Below are 10,010 nucleotides of genomic sequence, written 5' to 3'. Positions count from 1 at the left end.
CCTGAGGCTCTATTCTTGAAAGGAATTATAGAAACATTCACCCCTATCTCTCTGCTCTGATTGACAAATGACTGACTGATCACCCTAACAAGATTTTCCCTAATAATATGCCATAATTCATTCACATCAGCAGTCAAATCAATGTAGTCTACCCAGGCTTTGGATTTTGAGCACGCAAACCCATGAAATAAATAATTCTTCTTTTTAAAACTACTTGCCTGAAATATTGTATTTCATTCTGGCAACACAGTAATAACAATCTCCATGTAGAACTGGCATTGAGTATTTGTTAAAAGTGAGGGGAAAAACATTTAACATTTAGAGAACAGACATATCCCTGAGCCTAAAATATCCACTTTAAAAGTAACAGGAAATAGCCAAGCATGGTGGCTCACATCTGTAATCCTAACTACACAGGAGGCTGAGATCTAAGGATCAAGGTTCAATGCCAGCCAGGGCACAAAAGAATCTGATATTCTTATCTCCAATTAACCTCTAGAAAATGGGAACTGGGGTTTGGCTCAAGGATAGGGCAGTAGAATTGAGCTGACAGCTCAGGAACAGCTCCCAGGCTGAGATTTAGCCCTGTGATCCCACCTGCCCCCACAAGAAAAAGTAGAAGGAAATAATTGTAAATGTTTAAATTCATAAAATGTGTTGTTAAATGCCTAGTATAATTTTATGTGCAATAATAATGGCACATAAAAAATGGAAGCAGATTTTAAACTCAGACAATGACACACTGGCAGGGTTGTGGAGAAAAAGGAACCCTACTGTACTGCTGGTGGGATTGTAAGGTAGTTCATCCAGGCACTCTGGGCATCTATCCTGAACATCATGACCCAAGATATGATAAGGACACCTGCTCAGCTATGTTCATCTTTGCACTATTCACAATAGCCAAGCAATGAAAACAACCCAAATTCCATACTGCATATTGATTGATTCAGAAAATGTGAGATATATTATATATGTACACACACACACACACACACACACACACACACACAATGGAATTCTACATAGCCAACAGACAAGATTAAATAATGGCATTTTCAGGGAAATGGATGAATCTAGAGCAAATCATGTTGAGCAGAGACAAGTCAAGACCAAAGGAACAAAAGGCGCATGGTATCCTTAATATGTGGCAATCTGATCCAATCAGTACAAGAACAAGGACTCAATATTTGTGTACCCAATGCTATGGACATGGTATTTGAAATATAAACACAACTACATAGACATAAAAATGTATGACTCTATAGACATAATGTTTTATTATATAGATTAATATGTATCTATGATATACAAACCCTCAGCCTAATTTTAAACATGTTCTAAAATCTAAGTGCCAGTGATTGTATATAGAGATTCCCTTCTTGAAAACTTGTTTGTTAAATACATCAGTTGAAATCTGATGTAAAAATCAATGCTAATAAATTCTTTAAAAAATTTTTAAAAGAGAAAAGAAAAAAATGGAAGCAGATGGCATCTAAAATATTTGAAAACATTTTGAAATATGTTATGATTTCAATATGGCTCACCTTCCTGTTTATTTGCCTAATATGTTTTTTCTTATACCTGATTTTCCATTTCCTTTGTAATAAAACCAAGTGAGAAAATAAACATCCAAATATACTCGAGGTGAGCAAAGAAGTCTGTCAGTTTGTTTTAGCAGAAATATTTTTGAAGCAAATTTCCTAGCTTACTAACTGTATTATAACATGTTGATTTGGATGCAGAGATTCTAGAGAAAAATTGGCCATCCTCAGTGGCTTGTCCATAATAATAATAATGCTTTCTAATTATTCTCATTATTACTGTCCTCTCACACCCTAAGCATTCTCACCTCTTCCTAAGGAGAATTTTATGTTCAACCTCTGATTTTAATTTTCCTCTTAATGACAATTTTCTGTTACTTAAGTGTATTAGAGTTGGCTAGAAACACTCAGGGAAGACATATTTCCTTGATTAAAATACTGAGCAATTTTTTTCCTGTATACTTCAATTTACTAACATAAAATATTTATTTTACCTAAAGATAATTTTAAAGATGATAAAGAATCCATAAGCTATGCTCATAAAATGACATTCTTCCCTTTTCCATAAAGAGGGTTTAGTTCATTTATTTCCTATAAATATTTTAAGTTCTCTCTATATATCTATTTTCCTATTTCTATATCTATAAATTATTTGTAATTTATTATTATTTTTTATTTGTATTTTATTTTTATTTTTTTCCAGTCCTGCGCTTGGGCTCAGGTCCTGAGCACTGTCCTTGGACTTTCTTAAGGTTTAGCACTCTACCACTTGAGCCTCAGCACCACTTCCAGCTTTTTTCTATGTATGTGGTACCGAGGAATCAAACCCGGGTCTTCATGCATACGAGGCAAGCACTCTACCACTAGGCCAAACTCCCGGCCCTGTAATTTATTATTTTTGAATCTTGACGTGAAACTCACTATGTAGCATTAACCGGCCTCAAACTCATAATCTACTTACCTCTGCTTCCAATTTCTGCCATTATAGAAATGCCCCACCATGTTTGATACAACCTTAGATCCCTCACAAAAAGCCAACTCTAAAGATGTGAATTGAACTTTGCTTTAAACACAGTCTTATTAGACTTACTATAAGTAATAAGCAGTCTCTTTACTTGTATTTGTACATGAATAAGTGAGTTGAGTGTGTGTGCATGTGTGTGTGCACATGCATGCGTGCATCTGAAAATGACTATTAAAATATAAATTTCTTCATGCCTGTCTCAGGATGTGTTTTTGTCAGACCGAGAACAAAACTGTTTCTTAATTCCTCCAAAAATCTAAATGTTGGGTCTGCTTTATTTAGCACATTGCCTCATCCTACTGTAATGATGTAACTCTATCTAGGGCACACTCAACATCACAGTTATAATTGTAGGCAAGGGTTACTTGCTAATGAAAATGGAGTTGCCCAGATATAACAGCTCAAAGGGTAATGGATTTCATCGGAAGACATGGTAACCAGGGTTTGTTTTTTTTTTTAATCAACCAGAAATCATTTCCATGTTTTTTTTTGTCTGTATGTGAAGGTACCATTTCTAAGGTTTAAGAACAAAAGAGCCAAAAAAAAAGAAAAAAGAAAAGAGCCATTTGATTATGCCAGTCTTGTGTGCTGTGTCTAGTCTCCTGGTTCTGTTCTGCCCAACATGATGTTTCACTTCAGCTGGCCATTATGGTTGATCTGAGTTGTTGACTGCCATCTGGGTATCTGATGCTGTAAACTGAAGTCCACGGGGGAAGACTACAGGAAAGGAAGAGTATGAACAGACTACAACTCACAGCATGGTTTGGAATCCCAGAATGACCTGCAGCCTGTTTTCCTGTCACCTTTGACCATGGTGATGATGGCTGTATAATGTGGGGTCTATGGCCTCTCCTCCTGGAGCTATATCTGAACACCTGGTCCAGGAGACATAGACGCTGAAGCAGAATGAAGAAGATTTGTCAGTTGTGGGTTCAAATATTGCTTCACACCAACAAAGTGAACCTCCAGGTTTGCTAATAAAATGTTGTATTTTCTTTTCTTCCTTTGTTCACCCAAACAGCTCAAGTGGAGAAAAAGTGGATGTTTTTCATTAAGGTGTTGATGATCATTCCCAAACTGGTCCTAGGCCAGGAAGAGAAAAAGGGGGAGGTTGCTTTATACCAGGCAATGCAGCATGGTGGGGTGCGTTGCCATATCGTGACCATTCACTTAGTATTCAAAGTACATTTCTTTTCTTAAAATTTTTATTTTATTTTAAATTTTTATTTTATTTTATTTTTACAGAGGGGTTACAGCTATATTTATTTCTGAACAGTGTTACTCCATCTCATTTTCTCCCCTTTTCCTCCCTGTCATTCCCCTGTCCTCCAGGACAGTGTCTAGTGAGTATGGTTGTTGCATTGGTTTACCACTTGTCCTACCATTTCTGTGATTCTTCTTTCTCTCCTGAAATCAGATAAACTTAGATAAAAGGTACCAAAATCATAAAAAGAAGCACATTTCTTGTTGACTCATGTTGGAGTACCTTTCTTGTGCAGACATGAGCTCAGGCATGATCCTTACACCAGTTGTTCTGTGACTCTTATCCTTGTGCTTCACCAATGGCTAACATACGTGGGTTCTAGCATCTACCCATATCTGTGATGAGTAAGGTTTGAGATATCTGACATAAATTCTGAATACTGTATATAGATTAATCACCAATAAAACATTTCTCAGTTTAAGAAAAAAAGAGAAAATTTGCACTTAGGTTTTCTTAAGTGACTAACAGATATTTTGTCTTATTGGAATAAGAGGTCAGTTTTGTGAGTATCGTTGTTACACTGGTTCATCCTTTGTCCTTTGTCTCATCATCCTGTTTATCCCCTTGCCTTCCCTGATTCAAATAAACAAATAAATGTATATATAATACACCAGGTACCAAAATCACATCCAGCAATAACAGAGGATATTCACAAGATAATATGTTGGAAATGAACTACACAACTTGGGAGGGTTTGGGGAGAGGGAACATGGGAGAAAAACACAGGAATGTTTAAGAACTAAATGTATCCACTACCTGATGAATGTAACCCCTCTATACATCACCCTTACAAAAAGTAGAATATTTTTAAGTGAAAAAAGTCAGGTTTTCATTCAGTATTCTTTTTGTTTTGTTTTGTTTTCATATATTTGTAATTGTAATTAATAGAAGAGTTATATGATATTTGCCAGATAGATGGTGCATTAATTCCCATACATTGATACCATTTCACATGTCTTGGTCCCCATTTCCTTCCCCCCCACCCCCACCCCTCATCTTGATTTCCCCTTCCCTACCCAATTTCAAATAACCAAATACAAATATAGCTGATATATCAGGTAACAAAGTGAAATACTGTAACAATATGAGGTAACCAAGGGACAGCAAAAGAGATGAGAGATAACATAGTACCTTAAGAACAACAATCATTCAGTATTCTTATATTAGTCAACTTACTTTCTAATTTTACAAAAAAGTAAATTCGCTATTCTTTTTAGTTAACTGATGACTGTTGAGTTTTTAGTTTAATTATTGTTATCCTGAGAATAATTTCCTATGCACTTTGGAGAAAGGATTGTATACGCCTGTTAATAGTTTTAATAAAAAATCTCTTGAAGGCAACTGAGGTGAAATAATATCAGTCTTCATAATACTCTTTTTATACAAGAATATTTAAATTCTGAGTACACAAGCTAGCAAGATTTTATAACCAAGGGAAAATAAAAAGCAAATCATAAGTTTGAAATAGTACCATAGCAACTTAGAGGGAAAAAAGACTGCGGGAAAATGTTAAAAATCACTGTATGCTTTAAATACAGGACAATCCAAGTGAATCTATTAAACAGAGTATAAGAAATACAAAATACTCAGGAGATTTCCTAATTTGCCCATATTTATCTGTAATCAACCACTAGAATAAACAAAACCACAAGAACATTTAAATGAAACTTCTTAGGGAATGCAATTAACTTTCTGTGAGAGAATATGGGTATACGAATTGTCATTCAATTTTTGAAATTTACTTCGCCAGTTCTATTTGGGCAATTTGGAGCACTTTAGTATCAGAGCGATATAAATAAAATTCACATAATTATAAAAACAAAATTCATTGATATTATTTAATTAAATATACTTTATTTTTTAGGTAGAAAAAATTCACTTAGTAATGTGTATATCACTGAAACCAAAAATGAAAAACTATTCTGAATCATATTTATACATTATTTTGATATAGACAATGCCACCTAAAGAAAGGTAGCTTAGGAAAGGGTACAGACTTCAGGAGAAAGAATGAAAAAGGACAGCAGTTGAGCTCACTAAACACTGATGAATGTGAACTACACAATTCATTGGTAGAAATGTGAAAGATAGGCTGGGAGAGATAGAGGGAAGAGACACTGTAAGAAATTGAAGCCAATTGGCTCACACCTGTAATACTAGCTACTCAGGAGGCCGAGATCTGAGGATCAAGGTTCAAAGCCAGCCCAGGCACAAAAGGACCTGAGCTCTTATCTCCAATTAACCTCTAGAAAATGGCAAGTGGTGTTTAGCCCAAGGGTAGGGTGGTAGCCTTGACCTGAAGAGCTCAGGGACAGTGCCAAAGCTGAGTTCAAGCCCCAACCCACAAAACAAAAAAAAAGAAAGGAAATTGACTTATTACCTGATTCATGTAATTGTAATCCCTCTGTACCTCATCTTTATAATAGCAAGAATGTCTTTTCTCTTTTTGGTAAGGGGGATCGAACCTAGGATGTTTGCAATTGCTAGGCAAGTGCTTAGACACTGAGCTACATAGCAGTAAAGTAAATAAACCTGAAATTGTACCATTTGTGTGATAATGGAAGTTATTTTGTTAATAAGCAAAACTCAGAAAGAGAAGTTTTATTTGCTTTCTCTCAGATGTAGAATCTAGATTTTTTTTTAAAGGCATGAAACTAAGAGGACTATTTCTACAGACAGGCAGAGGAAGTAAGGTAAATCCAATGAAAGTACATACTATGCCATTAACACCATAAATCTTCTAATTTGCATAATTAATTAAAAAGAAAGAAAGAATATCCTTGGACATGAATTTTGACCTCTTATTTTTACATTCTTCACCTGAAAAAAGAAACATCTTTCATGTTTTTATTTCTTAATTAAGAAGAGAAAATTCCATAAAATCCAACAATTAATGATCATTTAACTTCTTTGAAACAACATTGCATATAGTTTCACTGTGTACTCATTGTACATTATATTTTATTATAGCTGTGTTAGTTTTCATATTTAAATTACGTCTGCCATTAATGCTTAAGTATTTTTAATTACATTTTTAATTTGTATTATGTTTTATTTTTCTTCATTTTGCTTTGCATGAGTGATTCTATAGGTTTAAATGAGGAGGCTAACACTCTCTCCACTCTTCTTCAACAGAGCATTAGAATTCCTAGCCAGAGCAATAAGGCAAGAAGCAAACATAAAGGGCATCCAAATAGGGAAAGAGGAAGTGAAACATTCCCTCTTTGTAGATAACATGATTCTGTATTTAAAGGACCCTCTCAACTCCACTCTCAAGCCGAGTGAGCTGAATCAAAACTTTGGCAAGCTAGCAGGGTATAAAATAAACCCTCAAAAATCAACTGCCTTCCTCTACACCAACAGTGAGAGGAATGAGGCAACAATCAGAAAAGCAACTCCTTTTGCAATAGCCTCAAAGAAAATAAAGTACCTAAGAATTAACTAAGAATGTAAAGGTCCTTTTTGATGAAAACTTTAAAATCTTGGCAAAGGAAATTAAAGCAGAACTGAGGAAGTGGAAATCCTCCCATGCTCCTTGATTAGAAGAATTAACATCGAAAAAATGGCAATCTTGCCAAGGGCTATCTACAAATTCAACACAATACCCATCAATATCCCAATATCAATCTTTAAAGAAATAGAAGAGGCAATCCAAAATTTCATATGTAATAATAAAAGACCCCATATAGCAAAAACAATTTTTAGCAGAAAGAACAACACAGGAGGAAGTTCAATACCAAACATTAGACTCAATTACAGAGGTATAGTGACAGAAACACCTTGGTACTGGCACAAGTACAGACCCGAACACCAATGGAATACAACTGAGGACCCAGATATTAACCCACAGACCTATGGCCACCTAATCTTTGATAAGGAAGCAAAAAAAATAGAATGGAAGAAAGACAGCCACTTCAACAAGTGGTGCTGGCAGAACTGGTTAAGCACCTGCAGAAAATTGAAGTTGGATCCTTCTTTGTCAACCTACACTAGAATTAACTCCAAATGGATCAAAGACCTGGAGATAAAATCTGACACTCCGAAAACTTTACAAGAAGGAATAGGAGATATACTACATCTCCTTAGTACAAGTCAAAACTTTCTTACTTAGGACCAAGAAACACAACAAATCAGAGAAAGGCTGGATAAGTGGGACTGCATTAAACTGCAGAGCTTTTGTATGGCAAAGGACATAGCTAGCAAATTAACTAGAAAGCCTATAGAGTGGGAGAAGATCTTCACTAACCATACAACAGACGAAGGCCTCATATCTAAAATATATCAACAGCTCAAAAAATTGAATCACTCCCAAATTAATCTCTAAAGAAACAACCATCCCATTAAAAGATGGGCCAAAGACTTCAAGAGATTCGTCTCTGAAGAAGAAATAAAAGTGGCCTTTGGACACATGAAGAAATGCTCTACATCTCTGGCCATAAAAGAAATGCAAATCAAAAAAATTCTCAGATTCCACCTCACTCTAGTTAGAATGGCCAGAATCAAGAAAACTAATAACAACAGATGCTGGAGAGGAGGTGGATAGAAGGGATCACTACTACACTGCTGGTGGGAGTGCAAACTTCTTCAACCACTATGGAAAGCAGTATGGCATTTCCTCAAAACATAGAGCTCCCCTATGACCCAGCAATTGCACTACTTGGCATTTACTCAACCATCCAGAAACAAGGGCATACTAAATCCACTAGCACAACGATGTTCATTACAGCACTATTTACCATAGCAAAGACATGGAATCAACCCAGATGTCCCTCAGTTGATGAGTGGATCATCAGATGTGGTATTTATACACAATGGAATTCTATGCTGCTGCAAGAAAGAACAACATCTCCCCATTTGTAAGGAAAAGGAAAGACTTAGAAAAAATCATATTAAGGGAAGTTAGCCAGACTCAAGGGAACATAGGCTCAATGGTTTCCCTCATTTGTCATAATCAGTTGAAAACTTGGACTCTTTAGCAGAGTTATGCAATACATCAAAACCAAGATAAATAAGTCCATACAGTATGTTGCTAAATGAAGGACCTCTAGGATATAGAAACAAAAGCCATATAATGAATGATTGTTGTCCTTAATGTAGTATGTTATCTCTCCTCTCTTTTACAGTCCCTTGGTTATCTCATATTGTTACAGTATTTCACTTTGTTATCTGATATATTGGATATATGGGTATTTGGTTATTTGAAATTGGATAGGAAGTGCTTGCTTCTGCAGCACATATACTAAAATTGGATTGATACAAAGATTAGCATGGCCCCTGCGCAAGGATAACACGCAAATTCATGAAGCGTTCCATATTTTTTGAAAATATAAAGAAAGAGATAAGGGAGGAAGCCATAGCTGAACAAGAGGAAACCATAAACAAAGTGATAAGTGAAAAAGAAAAAGCCATAAAGGAGGCCATAATAAAAGTTTTTCAAAGAAAGATGGATGAATTCATAGAATCCACAAATAAAAAGGTGACCAAACTCCAGCAAATGTTCAAAGAAAATAAAACTACTGAGCTAACCACTCAAATGGAAATCAAGGAGCTAAAGAAATCCATACATGATCTAAAAGAAGAGATGCAAGGCATCAAAAATGAGCAATTAGAAGCAAGGGAGATGAAAAATAAAGTAAATAGCTTTGATAGCAGGTTAGACAATGCAAAGGAGAGGATTTCTGGGGCTGAAGATAATTTAGTTATTATAGAGAAAGAACAGAAAATGAGTCAATCCAAATCTAGGAAAAATGAGAGAGCGCTTCAGGAGGTCCAAGATACAATTAGAAAGCCTAATTTAAGGCTAATTGGTATTGAGGAGGGTCTGGAGAAAGAGGTCAATGGTATTGGAAATATACTTCAGGGAATCATCTCAGAGAATTTCCCAAATATCCAGAAGGGCAGGCCCATCCAGGTACAAAAAGCCTTTAGAACCCCAAACAGACCTGACCAGAAAAGAACATCCCACCGCCATATCGTAATCCGAACTGCATCAATAGAAACCAAAGAAAGGATCCTAAAGGCAGCCAGGGAAAAGGGCTCAGTAATCTATAAAGGAAAACCAATCAGAATAACTCCAGATTTCTCAGCAGAGACCATGTAAGCAAGAAGTGACTGGAAGCATATATGTCATGCCCTTAAGTCAAATAACTACCAACCAAGAATACTGTACCCAGCTAAGCTC

General features: G+C 35.7%; 1 non-coding gene across 1 annotated transcript; it reads left to right on the top strand.

The window, feature by feature from the left end:
* Window positions 1-9,044: 9,044 nt before the first annotated feature.
* LOC150069498 (U6 spliceosomal RNA) lies at window positions 9,045-9,148 on the top strand. The gene has a single exon (XR_016538417.1). It is a non-coding gene; the product is annotated as a U6 spliceosomal RNA (small nuclear RNA).
* Window positions 9,149-10,010: the final 862 nt, after the last annotated feature.

Source organism: Megascapheus bottae, chromosome 1, assembly GCF_031878675.1.
Source record: "Megascapheus bottae isolate mThoBot1 chromosome 1, mThoBot2.hap1, whole genome shotgun sequence".
Taxonomy (NCBI): domain Eukaryota; kingdom Metazoa; phylum Chordata; class Mammalia; order Rodentia; family Geomyidae; genus Megascapheus; species Megascapheus bottae.
This window is presented reverse-complemented; position numbering and strand designations above follow the sequence as displayed.